Source organism: Nicotiana attenuata, unplaced genomic scaffold, assembly GCF_001879085.1.
Source record: "Nicotiana attenuata strain UT unplaced genomic scaffold, NIATTr2, whole genome shotgun sequence".
NCBI lineage: Eukaryota > Viridiplantae > Streptophyta > Magnoliopsida > Solanales > Solanaceae > Nicotiana > Nicotiana attenuata.
Window position 1 is genome coordinate 18,829 of NW_017672690.1, and position 22,703 is coordinate 41,531.

The following is a 22,703-nucleotide window of genomic DNA, read 5'->3' on the forward strand; positions in this document are numbered from 1 at the left end:
GTAGGCTTACAAATCAGATCATGATATGATCAAGTGCTTTCTGGGTCGTCTCAGACCTTCTAATTGGTATTTATCTCCAAAATATTTGGAGATATTTCCCATACGCAATCCTTTGTATAGAAGTTGTGGCGGACGGACGCTAAGATGGAATAGGCCCACTAATATGCCCAATGTTCCTGCTGCAATATGATGAGAGGCTATTCCTCCTGGAACAAAAGGATCAAAACCTTCCACGCCCCACGCTGGATTTACAGGTTGTACTTTTCCCGTTAGTCCATAAGGGTCGGACACCCATATTCCGGGACCATACAAGCCTGTTACATGAAATGCACCAAAACCAAAGCAAGCCACCCCTGAGAGAAATAAATGAATTCCAAAGATCTTTGGCAAATCCAAAGAGGGTTTTCGTGTACGTTCATCACAAAATATTTCTAGATCCCAATAAACCCAATGCCAGATAGCTGCCAAAAAGCATAAGCCAGAAAACATAATATGTGCTCCAGCTATCGGTGATATCTATAAGAAGGAATACCTGTCTCAAGGTAAACAGGAGTTCCCGGCTCAAGCGAAATGATACCGGCGCAAGGTAATTCAATTCCTTAGTTTGTGCCAGAGAGTTTTAGAAGACTCTCGGTTATTAAGGTCACTGCTTATGTTATGCGTAGCTAGTGCATAACATGTTATTACACTGTATTTGTAAAATAATTCTGGAAATATAAATGAATATAAACAGAAATGAACATAAACAGAAATGACAGAAAACCAATTCGAGCCCACTGAATTCACAGTATTTCCTTAAGGAATTTAATCCCCTCCTAGTACCCAAGGTTATGGATTATTTCCTCCCAGGATAGAACGAATTACACGCTGGTGTAGTGGTACTTCAAACCCCAGTGTTTCGGGCGAACACAAAGTTCGGTAGCAAATCACACTTACTTTTGCTTGTTTGATGCTAAAAGTATGTAGAAGAAGGAGAAGAAACTCAGAAAATCATAGTGAAATTCTGAGCAGAATAGTGTTGTATTTATAGCCAAAGTTGGGCTGAAATCTGAAGAGGTGCAACTCTTCAGAATGGTTGTTTATGCAAAATGGCCACAACATAAATGCCATTACATAAATGGCCATTTACTCAACAATAAAGAGGGAAAATAAAGAGGGAAAATTGAAGAGGGTAGTTACTTTTCTGTTACCAAAACAGAAAAACGGATTGGATTTAATATTAATATTCTGTTATTAAAACAAATATTTAATAACATTTCTGTTAATATTTTACTATTAACAAATAAATTTGGTCCAAAAAGTTAATCAATCAATCGATCATTTGACCAAATTCAAATCCAAATCCAAATCCAAATCCAAATTCAAATCCGAATCCGAAGCCGTAGCCGTAGCCGAAGCCGAGCCGAGCGAGTGACGACGACGACGGCGCGAGGCTTGCCTTCTTCTGAACTCTTTAAGAGCTAGAAGAAGAGCAATTGCTTATATACCCATAAAAAACCTCTTCCTCTTCCAATATGGGACAATGTCCATTTGCCAAGGGGGGAAACTTAAAATTTCACTCAAAATTTTATTTCCCTCCATTTCCCATTCATCCTCTTTTAAGTATTTAATATATTAATTAAATACATAAAAAACCCAACAATCCCCCACATGAATGGGGAATGGCTATATCACAGAAGTATGCATGAAAAACTGTGTGATTCGCAAGCAAGGATTAATTGCATCTGGATAAGTAGGTTTCCCTTTGAACTTTCCGCAGTGAACTTATGTCGGATATACTCGATCAATCGGTAGATTTGATATCTTTGAACCGTCGAACTTTGGTGTATACCTAGACAACCACAAGTCACACAACCAACCCTTAACCGTCTTTGGTTCTCATTGTTGTGTTCGTTTCAGCCATGAACACCGCCTGGTTTCATAAGTGCGTAGAGAACTGGCCTTACAAAGTTCTCCTTGAAGCGGCTAACACTTCACACTTACATAGGTGATTCCTAAGCGTGTCATCCCGTAGATACACTATTTGATATACCCCGTATAATTTTGAAATCATTAAAAAGCCTTAATGCTTTATCCTTGGTACTAAACATTGTCTCATCACGAGAATGGATCAAATGTTTAGTTGACAATGTTGAACCGTCATTAATGACTTTGTTTGATCTCCTTGAACCTAGATCTTGGGATCTCCAGTCTTCTAGGTAGAGTTACCGCCACTATGACTTGTTCTCGGCCACAGTCCCATTCCCCTTGATGACTTCTCAACTACCTCTCTAGTTAGGCCTTTTGTAAGTGGATCCGACACATTATCACTTGACTTTACATAGTCAATCGTGATAATTCCTCTAGAGAGTAATTGTCTAATGGTTTTTTGTCTTTGTCGTATATGGCGAGATTTACCGTTATACATAACGCTCCCAGCCCTTCCAATTGCCGCTTGACTATCGCAATGTATGCATATTCGTGCCAACGGTTTGGGCCAAAATGGAATATCTTCCGAGAAATTTCGGATCCATTCAGCTTCTTCACCGGCTTTATCCAAGGCTATGAACTCAGCCTCCATTGTAGAGCGGGCAATACAAGTTTGTTTGGACGACTTCCAAGATACCGCTCCTCCACCAATAGTGAATACATATCCACGTGTGGACTTGGAATCAGTTGATCCGGTGATCCAATTTGCATCACAGTATCCCTCAATGACCGTAGGATATTTACTGTAGTGCAAAGCAAAGTCCTGGGTATGTACTAAATACCCCAAAACTCGTTTCATGGCCATCTAATGAGATTGACTTGGATTGCACGTATGTCGACTCAATTTACTTATAGCACAAGCTATATCTGGTCGTGTACAATTCATGATGTACATTAAGAAACCCAACACACGAGCATAATCCAATTGTGATATGCTTTGGCCTTTGTTCTTTGCTAATGCAAGATTCACGTCAATTGGAGTCTTTGCAACTTTAAAGCCTAAGTGCTTGAATTTTTCAAGTACTGTCTTAATATAATGAGATTGTGATAACGCCAGACCTTGAGAAGTCTTATGGATCTTAATTCCCAGAATTAAATCAGCAACTCCCAAGTCTTTCATATCAAACTTGCTAGTCAGCATACGCTTAGTAGCATTTATGTTGGCAATGTCATTACTCATTATGAGCATATCATCCACACATAAGCAAACAATGACTATGTGATTTGTTACATTTTTAATGTACATACATTTATCACATTCATTTATCTTAAATCCATTTGACAACATTGTTTGGTCAAATTTCGCATGCCATTGTTTGGGTGCTTGTTTTAGTCCGTAAAGGGACTTAACAAGTCTACAGACCTTCTTTTCTTTACCTGAAACCACAAACCCTTCAGGTTGTTCCATTTAGATTTCTTCCTCCAACTCTCCATTTAAGAAGGTTGTCTTAACATCCATTTGATGAATTTCAAGACCATAAACTGCAGCTAACGCTACTAACGTTCGTATGGACGTAATTCTTGTAACTGGAGAGTATGTATCAAAATAGTCAAGACCTTCTCGTTGTCTATACCCTTTGACCACAAGTCTTGCCTTATATTTGTCAATAGTTCCATCATCTTTCATTTTCCTCATAAAGATCCATTTAGAACCCAACGGTTTATTTCCAGGAGGAAGATCAACCAATTCCCATGTATGGTTGTTCAATATGGATTCTATTTCACTATTGACTGCCTCTTTCCATAACAACGATTCCGAAGAAGACATAGCTTCTTTAAATGTTTGAGGCTCATTTTCCAATAAGAAATTCACAAAATCTGGTCCAAATGAAGTAGACGTTCTTTGACGTTTACTACTTCTTGGATCCTCCTGGTTAAGTGTACTTTCTTTTGTTTCTTCCTGAGGTCGTTTAGATCCTTCACCAAACGACTCACATTCCTTTTTATACGGATATATATTTTCAAAGAACTCAGCACTATCTGATTCTATATCATATTATTATGAATGTCGGGATTTTCTGATTTATGAACCAGAAATGGATATGCTTTACTATTAGTCGCATATCCTATAAAAACACAATCAGCGATTTTCGGTCCTATTTTTACCCTTTTGGGTTTAGAAACTTGCACTTTTGCCAAACACCCTCACACTTTAAAATAATTCAAGTTGGGCTTCCTTCCTTTTCATTTTTCATATGGAATGGATTGTGTTTTGCTATGGGGTACTCGATTTAGTATTCGGCTAGCCGTAAGAACGGTTTCCCCCCACAAGTTCTGTGGCAAACCAGAACTTATCAATACTGCGTTCATCATCTCCTTTAATGAACGATTCTTTCTTTCTGCAATCCCATTGGATTGGGTCGTGTAAGGGGCCGTTGTTTGAAATTCCATATTCTAAACATATTTGTTCAAAAGGAGATTCATATTCACCACCCCTATCACTTCTTATCATTTTGATTTTCTTGTTAAGTTGCGTTTCAACTTCATTTTTATATTGCTTGAATGCGTCTATTGCTTCATCTTTACTATTAAGTAAGTAAACATAGCAATATCTAGTACTATCGTCAATAAAAGTTATGAAATACTTCTTTCCACCGCGAGATGGTATTGACTTCATATCACAAATATCTGTGTGAATTAAGTCTAAAGGATTTGAATTCCTTTCAACTGACTTATAAGGATGTTTAACATACTTAGATTCCACACATACTTGACATTTTGATTTTTCACATTCAAACTTAGCAATACTTCCAAATTAATCAGCTTGAAAAAGCCCTCAGTGAGGTAACCTTTTCCTACAAATATTTCATTCTTACTTATTACAACCTTATCGAAAACAAAAACACATTTAAAGCCATTCTTAACAAGAAGTCCAGTAGAGACTAAATTCTTCCTAATCTCGGGAACATGAAGGACGTTGTTCAAAGTCACCACTTTGCCGGAATTCATTTTGAGAAATATCTTCCCACATCCTTCAATCTTGGCCTTTGAAGCATTTCCCATAGAATTCGTCTCAGGGTCCAACAGGAGCATAAGTAGCAAAAGCTTCTCTAACAGCACAAACATGGCGAGTGGCTCCAGAATCGATCCACCACTCTTTACATCATGCTTTTCAACCATGTTTGCTTGACCCTTCTTCTTGTCTTTCTTCAGAGCACGACACTCCGTACATTTGTGTCCGGTTTTTCCACAGTTGTAGCAGTTTCCACTGAACCGCTTCTTGCTTGGGTTGTATTTCGGTCCAGAAGCCTTCGTCCTCTTTTTTTTCTCTTCAACAATATTTGCTCCCATTATTGTTGAGTTTCCACGGCCTCTCTTTTCAGCAACTTTATTGTCCTCTTGGATTCTCAGCCGAACAATGAGATCTTCAAGGGACATCTCCTTGCGTTTGTATTTCAAGTAGTTTTTGAAGTCCTTCCACAAAGGAGGCAACTTCTCAATCATCGCTGCTACTTGAAATGCTTCATTGATGACAAGACCTTCAATGAAATTTCTGTTAGTAAAAATACTAAGATTACTACTTTCAACATCAATATTAATTTGATATATACCTTCAGCAAGGAGATCGTGAATAATCACTTGCAATTCCTGGACTTGGGTAATAACAGACTTGCTATCTACCATTTTGTAGTCCAAAAACTTTGCAGCAACAAACTTTTTCAACCCGGCATCTTCGGTTTTGTATTTCTTTTCAAGCGCAGTCCACAGTTCCTTTGACGTTTCCACGCCACTGTAGACGTTATACAAAGCATCCTCCAGCCCGCTTAGAATATAATTCTTGCACAAAAAATCTGAATGCTTCCACGCCTCAATCACGAGAAAGCGTTCAGTTTCTGGAGTTTCATCGGACAGCATAGGAACATCTTCCTTGATGAACGTCTGGAGACTTAGAGTAGTCAAATAGAAGAACATCTTTTGCTGCCAGCGCTTGAAATCAATCCCGGAAAATTTTTCGGGTTTCTCCACCGGTGCCAATGCTGCCGGTGTCGTTCGGCTTGTTGAGGCATTGACAGTCACCATTGGAACAGCTTGGTTCTCATTCTCATTAGTCATTTCTATAAAAGAATGACACAAACGTTAAAATCACGTAAATTTTAATAGAGTATAAAACCACAAAGGTTTTACTCTTCCAGAAACAGTACGTACAAATACAGAAAATATATTAAATTCCTTATGCTTGTTAATAGACTGTATTTGTAAAATAATTTTGGAAATATATATGAACATAAACAGAAATAAACATAAACAGAAAACCAATTCGAGCCCACTGAATTCAGAGTGTTTCCTTAAGAAATTTAATCCCCTCCTAGTACCCAAGGTTATGGATTATTTCCTCCCAGGATAGAACGAATTACACACCGGTGTAGTGGTACTTCAAACCTCAGTGTTTCAGCGAACACAAAGTTCGGTAGAAAATCACACTTATTGTTGCTTTATTTGATGCTAAAAGTATGCAGAAGAAGGAGGAGAAACTCAGAAAATCGTAGTGAAATTCTGAGCAGAATAGTGTTGTATTTATAGCCAAAGTTGGGCTGAAATCTGAAGAGGTGCAACTCTTCAGAATGACTGTTTATGCAAAATGGCCACACCATAAATGTCATTACATAAATGGCCATTTACTCAACAATAAAGAGAAAAAATTGAAGAGGGTAGTTACTTTTCTGTTACCAAAACAGAAAAATGGATTGGATTTAATATTAATATTATGTTATTAAAATAAATATTTAATAACATTTCTTTTAATATTTTACTATTAACAAATAAATTTGGTCCAAAAAGTTAATCAATCAATCGATCATTTGACCAAATCCAAATCCGAATCCAAATCCGAATCCGAATCTGAATCTGAATCCGAATCCGAATCCGAATCCGAAGCCGAAGTCGAAGCCGTAGCCGTAGCCGAAGCCGAAGCCGACCGAGCGAGCGACGACGCCGACGCTGCGAGGCTTGTCTTCTCAACTCTTTAAGAGCTAGAAGAAGAGCAATTGCTTATTTACCCATAAAAAACCTCTTCCTCTTCCAATATGGGACAATGTCCATTTGCCAAGAGGGGAAACTTAAAATTTCACTCAGAACTTCATTTCCCTCCATTTCTCATTCACCCTCTTTTAAGTATTTAATATATTAATTAAATACATAAAAAACCCAACAATCCCCCACATAAATGGAGAATGGCTATATAACGGAAGTATGCATGAAAAAACTATGTGATTCGCAAGCAAGGATTAATTGCATCTGGATAAGTAGGTTTCCCATTGAACTTTCCGTAGTGAACTTATGTCGGATATACTCGATCAATCGGTAGATTTGATATCTTTGAACCGTCGAACTTTGGTGTATACCTAGACAACCACAAGTCACACAACCAACCCTTAACCGTCTTTGGTTCTCATTGTTGTGTTCGTTTCAGCCATGAACACCGCCTGGTTTCATAAGTGCGTTGAGAACTGGCCTTACAAAGTTCTCCTTGAAGCGGCTAACACTTCACACTTACATAGGTGATTTCTAAATGTGTCATCCCGTAGATACACTATTTGATATACCCCGTATCAAATTTAGAAATCATTAAAAAGCCTTAACGATTTATCCTTGGTACTGAACATTGTCTCATCGCGAGAATGGACCAAAAGTTTAGTTGAAAATGTTGAACCGTCATTAATGACTTTGTTTGATCTCCTTGAACCTAGATCTTGGGATCTCCAGTCTTCTAGGTAGAGTTACCGCCACTATGACTTGTTCTCGGCCACAGTCCCATTCCCCTTGATGACTTCTCAACTACCTCTCTAGTTAGGCCTTTTGTAAGTGGATCCGACACATTATCACTTGACTTTACATAGTCAATCGTGATAATTCCTCTAGAGAGTAATTGTCTAACGGTTTTATGTCTTCGTCGTATATGGCGAGATTTACCGTCATACATAACGCTCCCAGCCCTTCCAATTGCCGCTTGACTATCGCAATGTATGCATATTGGTGCCAACGGTTTGGGCCAAAATGGAATATCTTCCAAGAAATTCCGGAGCCATTCAGCTTCTTCACCGGCTTTATCCAAGGCTATGAACTCAACCTCCATTGTAGAGCGAGCAATACAAGTTTGTTTGGACGACTTCCAAGATACCGCTCCTTCACCAATAGTGAATACATATCCACTTGTGGACTTGGAATCAGTTGATCCGATGATCCAATTTGCATCACAGTATCCCTCAATGACCGCATGATATTTATTGTAGTGCAAAGCAAAGTCCTGGGTATGTACTAAATACCCCAAAACTCGTTTCATGGCCATCCAATGAGATTGACCTGGATTGCTCGTATATCGACTCAATTTACTTATAGCACAAGCTATACCTGGTCGTGTAGGATTCATGATGTACATTAAGCAACCCAACAAACGAGCATAGTCCAATTGTGATATGCTTTGGCCTTTGTTCTTTGCTAATGCAAGATTCACGTCAATTGGAGTCTTTGCAACTTTAAAGCCCGTGTGCTTGAATTTTTCAAGTACTGTCTTAATATAATGAGATTGTGACAATGCTAGACCTTGAGAAGTCTTATGGATCTTAATTCCCAGAATTAAATCAGCAACTCCCAAGTCTTTAATATCAAACTTGCTAGTTAGCATACGCTTAGTAGCATTTATGTTGGCAATGTCATTACTCATTATGAGCATATTATCCACATATAAGCAAACAAAGACTATGTGATTTGGAACATTTTTAATGTACACACATTTATCACATTCATTTATCTTAAATCCATTTGACAATATTGTTTGGTCAAATTTTGCATGCCATTATTTGGGTGCTTGTTTTAATCCGTAAAGGGACTTAACAAGTCTACAGACCTTCTTTTCTTCACTCAAAATTTTATTTCCCTCTATTTCCCATTCACCCTTTTTTAAGTATTTAATATATTATTAGATACATGAAAAACCCAACAAACCCCCACATGAATGGGGAATGGCTATATCACGGAAGTATGCATGAAAAACTGTGTGATTCGCAAGCAAGGATTAATTGCATCTGAGGCAGATGTCACGAAACTCTTGGTTTGTTAAATTAAAAGGATATTAATTTAACTACAATATAGATTAGAGAATAAATCAGTTGCAGAATAAAAACTCAATATATAAAACCTCTAAACAATAGCGTTTGATGTATGAAAGTTGACACAAAACAATTAGAATATAGGGTGTCATGAAGGAAAATATATTTTCAATTTTTTTATGTTTGGTTGGCCTAAATGTTTAGGAAAATATTTTCCTCGTGAACATATTTTCTTCCAGTTGGAGGAAAATGTTGTCCCTATTAAGAGAAGGAAAAACATTTTCAAAAACTCCTTATCAATCTTTCCCACCCTATTCTCCACCCCACCAACCCCCACCGGCCCACCCCACCCCAACCCCAACCCTAACCCCACCTACCCAGCCCACCCCCACCCTAAATAAAAATATTATTAATAGTACCTTCTTTTTTTTCATGTTATAGGTAGATTTTTTTTTTCATTTCAACAAATGACTATTTTCTTTTTCATGATATAAAATATATTTTTTCCATTTTAACAAAAAAATGTTTTCTTTCATGATGTAATATTTTTTTATTTCAACAAAATGAGTATTTTCTTTTCATGATATAGAAAAAGTATTTTGTCACGACCCGAATTTCCCACCCTCGGGAGTCGTGATGGAGCCTACTCGTGAAAGCTAGGCAAAAGCCAACTATTAAGGTTTTAACCCATTAGTAATCAATCTAAACAGGTATAAACAATAACTAAAGCTAAACAGAGGAAAACCACGGAAGAGTTATAACAAATTTAAATAATCCAATACATGCCTACCCACGGATCTGGTGTCACAAATTTACGAACATCTACGAATTTCTAAAAACACTAGTCTAGAAAAAAAAGTACAACTGTTCTCGGAATGAAAAGGGACAGCAGAAAGCTAAAACAGGGAAGGGGGACTTTAGGCTCTACGGACGCCAGCAGATCTACCCTGGTCTCCCTGGACTGAAAGCAGCTGCCTCAGCTACTCACTGGGTCCGGTACCGAAATCTGCACAAAAGAGTGCAGAGTGTAGCATCAGTACAACCGACCCCATGTACTGAGTAAGTGTCGAGCCTAACCTCGGCAAAGTAGTGACGAGGCTAGGACACGACAACCATATAAACATGTACAGTTAAATCGTATACAAACAGAATCATAATAACAGGAATAAACAGAGTAAGGTGGGAATGGTACATGCTATGGGGAATATCAGAGTCTAACAATAAACCAATAAAGAAATATCAATAAAGAACCATAATGAACATCATATCTATACCAACAAGAATAATGAAATGGTAACACGTGCACGGCATCACCCTTCGTGCTTTTACTCTCGTCCTCACCATATGAAACAACAGAAATGGCACGACATCACCCTTCGTGCATTACCTCTCATAATCCTGGCACGACATCACCCTTCGTGCATTATTCCTCACAATATAAGCACGGCATCACCCTTCGTGCATTAACTCTCAAATCATGCCACGACATCACCCTTCGTGCATTAACACTCATAATATCGGCACGGCATCACCCTTCGTGCATTACACTCACTCACAATATCATGCACGGCATCACCCTTCGTGCTTTACACTCTTCCTCACCCAAACAATAGAAATAATACGTCCCGGCAAGAGAATCAACAATATAACAATAACATCCCGGCAAGGGAATCAACAATATCAACAATAACATCCCGGCAAGGGAAATCAACTATAACCAATCTCGTTTTCAACAATTACTTTACAAAATGAAATTCAACTTGAGTCAATACTCAACAGTAGGCAATTACCAAGAATCTTTCATAAGCTTCGTTCAACATTGTTAGTCATCAATTTGAGCATGAACGATACATAATAGAGCCACAACAATCACGATATAAGACTCACGAGCATGCTTGACACCAACGTATAGATGCTCGTCACCACACCTATACGTCGTACTCATATTAACACATAGCACATAAGACCACAACTTCTATTCCCTCAACTACCGCTTTACCTCTCGGTTCCACGGACAAGATTAAGCCTCAACTACCGCTTTACCTCTCGATTCTACTTCCAATTCGCGTGTATCTAGTCATAATTTACTTAATAACATCAATAAATGCTAAATAGACCAATTCTAATGCATGAAAAATAGATTTCCCAATGATTTCTCCAAAAAGTCAAAAATCGACCCCGGGCACGCTTGGTCAAAACTTGAAGTTCGAACCAAAACCCGATCACCCATTCACCCACGAACTCAAATATGCAATTAGTCTTGAAATCGGACCTCAAATTGAGGTCCAAATTCCCAAAATTTGAAAATCCTAACTTCTACCCTAAAACACCCAATTTCCCATGAAAAACCCTATATTTTGAAGTGAAATCAAGTAAAAAGATGAAATAGATTGAAGAAAATGAGTTAGAAATCGTTTACCTATGATTTAGGTTAAAACTTGCTCTTGAAAAATCGCCCTTAGGAGTTTGGGTTTTAAAATTTTGAAGAATGATATGAAGATCCCGTCAAAATTCCAATTAACAGGTCGCAGATGTTGCAATTGCGACAGGAGCTTCGCAATTGTGAAGCTCGCAAATGCGAAACAGGCATCGCATTTGCAAACCTTTTGCATTGTCTGCTTCCTTCGCTATTGCGAGCAATTTGTCGCAATCGCGATAAGTGACCCTCCCTGATGTGTTCGCAATTGCGAAGGGGGGTTCGCAATTGCGAACAAGGCAGGCCTGGGTTTTCTTCGCAAATGTGATCAAACCCTCGCAATTGCCAATCCTGTTGGGCTCGCAATTGCGAAGCCTGACCTCGCAATTGCGAGATCAGAGCCTGCAACACAGCTCAACCTGCAACAACTATTTTTCTAAGTCCAAATTCACTCTGCGGCCTATCCAAAACTCGCCCGAGCCCTCGAGGCCCCAAACCAAACATACACGCAAGTCTAAAAATATCATACGGACTTGCTCGTGCAATGAAATCATCAAAATAACATCAACAACTACGAATTTAGCACCAAAATTCATAAAATTCTCAAGAACATTGAAATTTCTATTTTTTCAATTAACGGTCCGATTTATACCAAATCAACTCCGGTTCTTTCCAAATTTCACATATTCGACTTAATCATTATTTTAAACCTGTACCGGGCTCCGGAACCAAGATACGGGCCCCGTACCATCAAGAACACGCATCATTTCATTTCAAAGAATCTTTATATTTTCCAGCAAATAATTTTCTTTAAAAATTCTTTTCTCGGGCTAGGGACCTCGGAATTCGATTCCGGGCATACGCCCGAGTCCCATATTTTACTACGGACCCTCCGGGACCGTCGGAACACGGGCCCGGGTCCGTTTACCCAAAATGTTGACCGAAGTCAACTTAATTCCATTTTAAGGGCAAAACTTAGTATTTTTCTCAAATTTTCACATAAGGGCTTTCTAGATATACGCCCGGACTGCGTACGCAAATCGAGGTGAAACAAAAGGAGGTTTTTAAGGCCACGAAACACAGATTTGACTTCTAAAACAGGAGATGACCTTTTGGGTCATCACATTCTCCACCTCTAAAACAACCGTTCGTCCTCGAACGGACATAGAAAAGTACCTGAGTCGGGGAAAAGATGGGGATATCGGCTCCGCATATCGGACTCGGACTCCCAGTTTGCTGCCTGAACAGGCTGACCTCTCTACTGCACACGAACTGAAGGGAAATTCTTCGATCTCAACTGCGGAACCTGCCGGTCTAGAGTAGCTACCGGCTCCTCCTCGTAGGTCAAGTCCTTGTCCAACTGGACAATGCTGAAGTCTAACACGTGGGATGGATCGTCGTGATACTTCCGAAGCATGGACACATGAAACACTGGATGCACAGCTGATAAGCTTGGCGGCAACGCAAGTCTGTAAGCCACCTCTCCCACTCGATCAAGAATCTCAAAAGGACCGATGAACCTAGGGCTTAGCTTGCCCTTCTTTCCAAATCTCATCACGCCCTTCATGGGCGACACCCGAAGCAATACTCGCTCTCCGACCATGAATGCCACATCACGAACCTTACGGTCGGCATAACTCTTTTGCTTGGACTGAGCTGTACGAAGCCTATCCTGAATGATCTTAACCTTGTCCAAGGCATCCTGTACCAAATCCGTACCCAACAACCGAGCCTCTCCTGGCTCAAACCACCCAACTGGCGATCGATACCGTCTACCATATAATGCCTCATAGGGAGCCATCTGGATGCTCGACTGATAGTTGTTGTTGTAGGCAAACTCCTCTAATGGCAAGAACTGATCCCACGAACCTCCAAAGCCAATAACACATGCTCGGAGCATATCCTCCAAAATCTGAATAGTACGCTCGGACTGTCCGTCCGTCTGAGGATGAAATGTTGTGCTCAACTTGACCCGAGTACCCAACTCACGCTGAACCGCCCTCCAAAAATGCGAGGTAAACTACGTACCTCGGTCAGATATAATAGACACGGGCACACCATGAAGACGAACAATCTCCCAGATACAGATCTTAGCTAACCTCTCTAAAGAATAAGAGACTGCCACAGGAATGAAATGCGCTGACTTGGTCAGCCTATCGACAATAACCCATATCGCGTCGAACTTCCTCTGAGTCCGTGGGAGTCCAACAACGAAGTCCATAGTGATATGCTCCCACTTCCACTCAGGAATCTCAATCTTCTGAAGCAAACCACCAGGTCTCTGATGCTCGTACTTTACCTACTGATAATTCAAATACCGAGCTACGTAGGCAAAAATATCCTTCTTCATCCTCCTCCACCAATAATGCTGCCGCAAGTCCTGATACATCTTAGCGGCTCCCAGATGAATAGAGTACCGGGAACTATGAGCCTCCTCTAGAATCAACTCTCGAAGTCCATCCACATTAGGCACACAAACTCGTCCCTGCATCCTCAAAACTCCATCATCACCAACTGTAACCTGCTTGCCACCCCCGTGCCGCACCGTGTCCCTAAGGACAAGCAAATGAGGATCATCATACTGCCGATCTCAAATACGCTCAAATAATGAAGAACGAGCGACTGTGCAAGCTAGCACACGGCTGGGCTCAGAAACATCCAACCTCACGAACCGATTGGCTAAAGCCTGAACATCCAAAGCAAGCGGTATCTCACCGACCGGAATATACGCAAGGCTGCCCATACTGGCTGACTTCCTACTCAAAGCGTCGGCCACCACATTGTCCTTCCCCGAATGATACAAGATGGTGATATCATAGTCTTTTAGTAGCTCCAACCACCTCCTCTACCTCAAATTGAGCTCCTTCTGCTTGAACAAATACTGCAAACTCTTATGATCCTTGAACACCTCACATGACACGCCATATAAGTAGTGCCTCCGGATCTTCAGCGTGTGAACAATGGCTGCTAGCTCCAAATCATGAACTTGATAATTCTTCTCGTGAATCTTCAACTGTCGCGAAGCATATGCAATAACCTTGCCATTCTGCATCAACACCGTACCAAGTCCAATACGAGATGTGTCACAATATACTGTATATGGCCCTGAACCTGTGGGCAAAACCAACACCGGTGCCGTAGTCAAAGCTGTCTTGAGCTTCTTAAAGCTCGCCTCACACTCGTCCGACCACCTGAACTGAGCACCCTTCTGGGTTAACCTAGTCATTGGGGCTGCTATAGATGAAAACCCCTCCAAAAACCGATGGTAATAACCTGCCAAACCCAAGAAACTCCAGATCTCCGTAGCTGATGTGGGTTGAGGCCAGTTCTTGACTGCCTTTATCTTTTTCGGATCCACCTGAATACCCCCTGCTGATACGACGTGGCCCAAGAATGCAACTAAACTCAACCAAAACTCGCACTTCGAAAACTTAGCGTACAACTGACCGTCTCTCAGAGTCTGAAGAATGACTCGAAGAAGCTGCTCGTGCTCCTCTCGGCTGCGGGAGTAGATCAAAATATCATCAATGAAGACAATCACGAAGGAATCCAAATAAGGCCTGAACACTCGGTTCATCAAATCCATGAATGCTGCTGGGGCATTTGTCAACCCAAATGACATCACTAAAAACTCGTAATACCCGTATCGAGTGCGGAAAGCTGTCTTAAGGACATCGGATGCCCTAATCCTTAACTGATGGTAGCCAGATCTCAAATCGATCTTCGAAAACACTTTGGCACCCTGAAGCTGGTCAAACAAATCATCAATCCTCGCTAATGGATACTTGTTCTTGATGGTGACCTTGTTCAACTGCCGACAATCAATACACATTCTCATCGACCCATCCTTCTTCTTAACAAACAATACCGGCGCACCCCAGGGCGAGACACTAGGTCTAATGAAGCTCTTATCAAGCAAGTCCTGCAACTGTTCTTTCAACTCCTTCAACTCTGGAGAGGCCATACAATATAGCAGAATAGAAATGGGCTGAGTGCCCAGAGCCAAATCAATGCAAAAGTCGATATCCCTGTCGGGTGGCATCCCCGACAGGTCTGCAGGAAATACCTCTGGAAACTCACGAACAACTGGCACGGAATCCATAGAAGGAACCTCAGCACCAGAATCACGCACATATGCCAAGTAAGCCAAACACCCCTTCTCGACCATACGCCGAGCCTTCATATAAGAAATGACCCTACTGGTAGAATGACCAGGAATCCCTCTCCACTCCATTCGAGGCAACCCCGGCAAGGCTAAGGTCACGGTCTTGGCGTGACAATCCAATATGGCATGATAAGGTGACAACCAATCCATCCCCAATATGACATCAAAATCAACCATATCCAAAAGTAAGAGATCTACACGGGTCTCAAGACCCCCAATAATAACCACACACGAGCGATAGACACGATCTACAACAATGGAATCACCCACCGGTGTAGAAACATATACAGGAGCACTCAAAGAATCACGAGTCACAACCAAATACGTAGCTAAATAAGATGACACATAGGAGTATGTAGACCCTGGATCAAACAGAACTGATGCATCTCTACTGCAAACTGAAATCGTACCTATGATAACGGCATCGGATGCCTCAGCCTCAGGCCTAGCTGGAAAAGCATAACATCGGGGCTGGGCCCCACCACTCTGAACTACATCCCCGAGACGACCTCCTGCTGGCTGGCCTCCTACTCTAGCAGCCTGACCTCCACCTCTAACGGCCTGACCTCCACCTCTAACACCTCGACCCCCACCTCTAGCTGCCTGAACCCTACCTCTGACTGGTCGGGCGGGCTGTGGAACACCCGCTGCCTGAACCATAGCACGAGAACCCTAATGCTGAGAACTGCTCGAGGCTCGAGGGCAAAATCTAGCAATGTGCCTCGGATCGCTACAAGTATAACAAGTCCTCGGCTTCTGGGACTCCTGACCCTGAAACTGACCCTGACGGCCTGAGTAACCACCCTGAAAACTCTGGTGATGCACTGTAGGGTAGCTGATCCGAATACTGCATATGAGAACCACGGCCACCTGGAGCACCATGAGAAGCCTGAAGTGCTGAATGAAACGGCCTGGGAGGATGGACCCTACCAAAAGAATCCCTGCCCCCAGACGAGGCACCACTGAATCTGCTCGAATGACGAGGCCTCTTGTCAGACCCCTGACCACTCCCCTATGATAGAACCATCTCAACTCGCCAGGCCACACTGGCCGCATCTTGAAAAGAAATCTCGCTCCTTGTCTCTTTAGCCATCTGCAATCTGATAGGCTGAGCTAGTCCCTCAATAAACCTCCTCACCCTCTCCCTCTCGGTGGGAAGTATAAGAAGAGCATGACAGGCCAAGTCGATAAATATGGTCTCGTACTGAGTGACGGTCATAGAACCCTGCTGGAGACGCTCAAACTGCCTCCGATAGTCCTTCCTCTGAGTGATAGGAAGAAACTTCTCCAAAAATAGCTGAGAGAACTGATCCCAAGTCAAAGCCGGTGACCCAGCTGGCCTAGCCAAACAATAATCCCTCCACCAAGTCTTGGCGGAACCTGACAGACGAAAAGCAGCAAAGTCGACCCCATTGGTCTCCACTATCCCCATGTTCCGTAGAAGCTCATGACAGCTATCCAAATAGTCATGGGGATCCTCTGAAGATGTACCGCCATATGTGGTAGTAAAAAGCTTGGTGAACCTATCCAATCTCCACACAGCATCAGTAGACATAACTGCTCCATCACCGGCCTGAGCTACCATACCCGGCTGAACTACTCCAACTGGATGAGCTGCTGGAGTCTGAAATTGAGGAGCCATCTACTCCGGAGTGCGAGTAGCGGGAGTCTGTGCTCCTCCCTCAGCCTGAGAGACGGCTGGTGCAACATGAAGTAAGCCTGCCTGGGCGACACTCTCCATAAGGCCCACTAGACGGACCAGAGCATCCTGGAGTACCGGGGTAGCGATGAACCCCTCTGGGACCTGAGCTGGCCTTGCTGGAACGGTCTGGGCTCGAGCCTCCTCCTCAAACTCTACCCGAGGCTCCACCGCTGGTGCTGCTGCTCTAGGCTGAGCCCTGCCCCTACCTCAGCCTCTAGTATGGCTTCGACCTCGTCCTCTGCCCCTCGTAGGAGCTGCCACTGGGGGCTCGGGCTGCTGATCAGCGGATGAAGACGCACGTGTTCTCGCCATCTGCAAAAGAACAGAGTAGAAGTTCAATTAGCATTGATAAGTCAAATCGCACGACAGAGAAGAATAGATGTGAAGTTATTCCTAAACTCTGTAGCCTCTGGGGATAAGCACAGACGTCTCCGTACCGATCCCTCAGACTCTACCTAGCTTGTTCGTGAATTGTGAGACCTAGGCAACCTAGTGCTCTGATACCAACTTGTCACGACCCGGATTTCCACCCTCGGGTGTCGTGATGGCGCCTACTCGTGAAAGCTAGGCAAGCCAACTATTAAGGTTTTAACCCATTAGCAATCAATCCAAACAGGTATAAACAATAACTAAAGCTAAATAGAGGAAAAGTGCGGAAGAGTTATAACAAATTCAAATAATCCAATACATGTCTACCTACCGATCTGGTGTCACAAATTCACGTACATCTATGAATTTCTACAAGCACTGGTCTAGAAAGAAAAGTACAACTGTTCTCGGAATGAAAAGGGACAGCAGAAAGCTAAAACAGGGAAGGGGGACTTTAGGCTCTGCGGACGCCAACAGATCTACCTTGGTCTCCCTGGACTGAAGGCAGCTACCCCAGCTACTCACCAGGCCCGGTACCGAAATCTGCACAAAAGAGTGCAGAGTGTAGCATCAGTACAACCGACCCCATGTACAGAGTAAGTGTCGAGCCTAACCTCGGCGAAGTAGTAACGAGGCTAGGACACGACAATCATATAAACCTGTGCAGTTAAATCGTATACAAACAAAATCATAATAACATGAATCAACAGAATAAGGTGGGAAGGGGACATGTTGCGGGGAATATCAGATTCTAACAATAAACTAATAAAGAAGAATCAATAAAGAACCATAATGAACATCATATCTATACCAAAAAGAATAATGAAACGGTAACACGTGCACGGCATCACCCTTCGTGCTTTTACTCTCGTCCTCACCATATGAAACAACAGAAATGGCACGACATCACCCTTCGTGCATTACCTCTCATAATCATGGCACGGCATCACCCTTCGTGCATTATTCCTCACAATATAAGCACGACATCACCCTTCGTGCATTAACACTCATAATATCTGCACGACATCACCCTTCGTGCATTACACTCACTCACAATATCATGCACGGCATCACCCTTCGTGCTTTACACTCTTCCTCACCCAAACAATAGAAACAATACATCCCGGCAAGGGAATCAACAATATCAATAATAACATCCCGGCAAGGAAATCAACAATATCAACAATAACATCCCGGCAAGGGAAATCAGCTATAACCAATCTCGTTTTCAACAATTACTTTACAAAATAAAACTCAACTTGAGTCAATACTCAACAGTAGGCAATTACCAAGAATCTTTCATAAGCTTTGTTCAACAATGTTACTCATCAATTTGAGCATGAACGATACATAATAGAGCCACAACAATCATGATATAAGACTCACGGGAATGCTTGACACCAACGTATAGATACTCGTCACCACACCTATACGTCGTACTCATACTAACACATAGCAAATAAGACCACAACTCCTATTCCCTCAAACTAAGGTTAGGCCAAACACTTACCTCGATTTCACGGACAAGATTAAGCCTCAACTACCACTTTACCTCTCGGTTCCACTTCCAATTCGCGTGTATCTAGTCATAATTTACTTAATAACATCAATAAATGCTAATAGACCAATTCTAATGCATGAAAAATAGATTTCCCAATGATTTCCCCAAAAAGTCAAAAATCGACCCTCGGCCCGCTTGGTCAAAACTTGAAGTTCGAACCAAAACCCGAACACCAATTCACCCACGAACTCAAATATGTAATTAGTTTTGAAATCGGACCTCAAATTGAGGTCCAAATCCCCAAAATTTAAAAATCCTAACATCTACCCAAGAACACCCAATTTCCCATGAAAAATCCTAGATTTTGAAGTGAAATCACATAAAAAGATGAAATAGATTGAAGAAAATGAGTTAGAAATCGTTTACCTATGATTTAGGGAAGAACTTGCTCTTCAAAAATCGCCCTTAGGAGCTTAGGTTTTAAAATTTTGAAGAATGATATGAGAATCCCGTCAAAATTTCACTTAACAGGTCGCAGATGTCGCAATTGCGACAGGAGCGAAGCTCGCAAATGCGAAATAGGCATCGCATTTGCGAACCTTTTGCATTGTCTTCTTCCCTCGCAATTGCGAGCAATTTGTCGCAATTGCGATAACTGACCCTCCCTGATGTCTTTGCAATTGCGAAGGGGGGTTCGCAATTGCGAACAAGGCAGACCTGGGTTTTCTTCGCAAATGCGATCAAACCCTCGCAATTGCGAAGCCTGTTGGCTCGCAATTGCGAAGCCGGACCTCGCAATTGCGAGATCAGAGCCTGCAACACAACTGAACCTGCAACAGCTATTTTTTGAGTCCAAATTCACTCCGTGGCCTATCCAAAACTCACCCGAGCCCTCGGGGCCCCAAACCAAACATACACGCAAGTCTAAAAACATCATATGGACTTGCTCGTTTCACCAAATCATCAAATTAACATCAACAACTACGAATTTAGCACCAAAATTCATAAAATTCTCAAGAACATTGAAATTTCCATTTTCTCAATTAACGGTCTGATTTAGACCAAATCAACTCCGATTCTTACCAAATTTTACAGATTCGACTTAATTATTATTTTAAACCTGTACCGGGCTCCGGAACCAAGATACGGGCCCGATACCATCAAGAACACGCATCATTTCATTTCAAAGAATCTTTATATTTTTCAGCAAATAATTTTCTTTAAAAATTCTTTTCTCGGGCTAGGGACCTCGGAATTCGATTTCGGGCATACGCCCGAGTCCCATATTTTACTACGGACCCTACGGGACCGTCGGAACACGGGTCCCAGTCCGTTCAAAATGTTGACCGAAGTCAACTTAATTCCATTTTAAAGGCAAAACTTAGCATTTTTCTCAAATTTTCACATAAGGGCTTTTCGGATATACGCCCGGGCTGCCCACACAAATCGAGGTGAAACAAAAGGAGGTTTTTAAGGCCTCGGAACACAGATTTGACTTCTAAAACACGAGATGACCTTTTGGGTCATCACATATTTTCTTTTATTTTACTAAAAGAAGTACTTTATTTTCCTATTGTAAAAAAAGAATACTTTCTTTTTCAACCAAAATAGAGTATTTCCTTTTTAGTTATGGAGCAAAAATTTCAACGTTATTTTTGCGTAAAAAAGTAAAGCAGCACATTAGTTCCTTTGGGTTTGTGCGCATTTTTAGAGACTTGGGGGAGGTGGTGGTGAGGAGAGTAGCATAAAAAAATATTTTCCTAAAAAAATATTTTCTACTCTCTAACTAAACACTAGAAAATATTTTTCGGAAAATTTTTTCTACTCACCAACCAAACAAGAGAAAATAAGTGATAAAATCACTCATTTTCCATGACAATATTTTCTAAGAAAATATTTTTCATAGAAAACATTTTCTTTCATACCAACACACCCTATAAAATGATTATATAGGTCACAGGTGTTTCATTGGAATCAAAAGTGTTAATGTTTGCTTACTATATATCTTCCTCTACTATGGAACTAATATCTCATTTTAAATGTTACCTAAGCAACTAACAAATATTGAATAATCAAAATATTACTAAAATAAGTTATTTTAACCCTTCTTTGGCTAATTTTCCTTTCTTTTCTTTTGGATTGATAAAGAGACCTTACTCAAGTTTGAATTTTCACTTTCAACAAGACACTTATTTCAAGTTTAACCGTTGAGTTTCAAAATTCAAGAGTTCGACTAATTCAGTTTCACGTAAAATAGGTTTATTGTGGGTAAAGGCTGCCTATAAAAAAGTTTTTCTGTTAAAACCGAACCAATAATTATAGATCATAAAATCTTAACCATATTCCACGATACCTTGATGGTAACACAGGTATTAATTAGTTTTGGTGATCATTAAAGGGGGTTAATTAATTAGTTTTGGTGATCATATATTCAGTACTTAGGAAGTTCTTTCTCACAAGTCATTATGTTATAAGAGGATAGAAGTTTCAATTATTTGAGTAGTTATCAACAATTCCATTATCTACTCATTTGCAATGACATCATATTTGGTGATGGCATATTTATATATACTAAAAATAATTGCTTACATCAGTCGTAATTAAGTAGAACCTACCAAAGTAATTAATATGTAGCAATTTATTAATCTGTTACTGTTTGCAATATAAGCTCCGGAAAAGAAAAAACATTATGTCACATGAATTTCTTTATTCAATAAATTCATAATCTAAAGCGGAATACATCAGCACATGTATTTTTAATGCTACAATTATAGTAAGTTTAAATTGCAATAATTCATCAATTGCTTATTGGCGGACGCGAGATTAATTTTCTTTTGTGCATTGTTGTTTGTTTGTGGTCAATTTTTGAAGAAAAAAAATTCCAGAAATATTTTTTCCTTTTTCTGATTTTTTCTTTCAAAAATGTGTTTATCTTTGAAATTTTGTAAGTTTTTGAAGAAAATTCGAAAATGAGTTTTTCAGAGAAATTTTTGTTTCCGCGCTCACAAAACTGCAACGTTCTTTCAAGTGAAATGCATGTCCAAACGTAATTTTAAATTTCAAATATTATTTTTTAACTTAACTCCAAATACTACTTTTTTCCAAAAAATTATAATTTTTACGTCCAAATGCCTACTTAGAGTTTTCAAAGAAAATATTGCAAGCAGTTTTTTGAAAATATGTCTTTCTTTGTTTAGGTGCTTTAAAAAAAAAAAAATTCTTTTCCACTTACAAGTCGCGCACAATTTTTTTTATATCGTTGTCACTCTCTTATTCTTGTTGATAACCGTATTTTGATGCTATGTTATTATTTCGCTTTTGTTATAATAAATATTACTTTTGTGGGTCGTTTATTCCCAACACCTTCATCATTAATTAACATATTTAGGATATTGATAAGTCACATTAAACTATGTCAAAAGAGGTGCTTGTGGACTAGTGACTATTAACAGAAATATTAGAAAATATCAAACATTAAAAACAAAAAAACGTGCTGTTCGAAGAAAACCGTATAGAACCTATAAATTGATGAAATT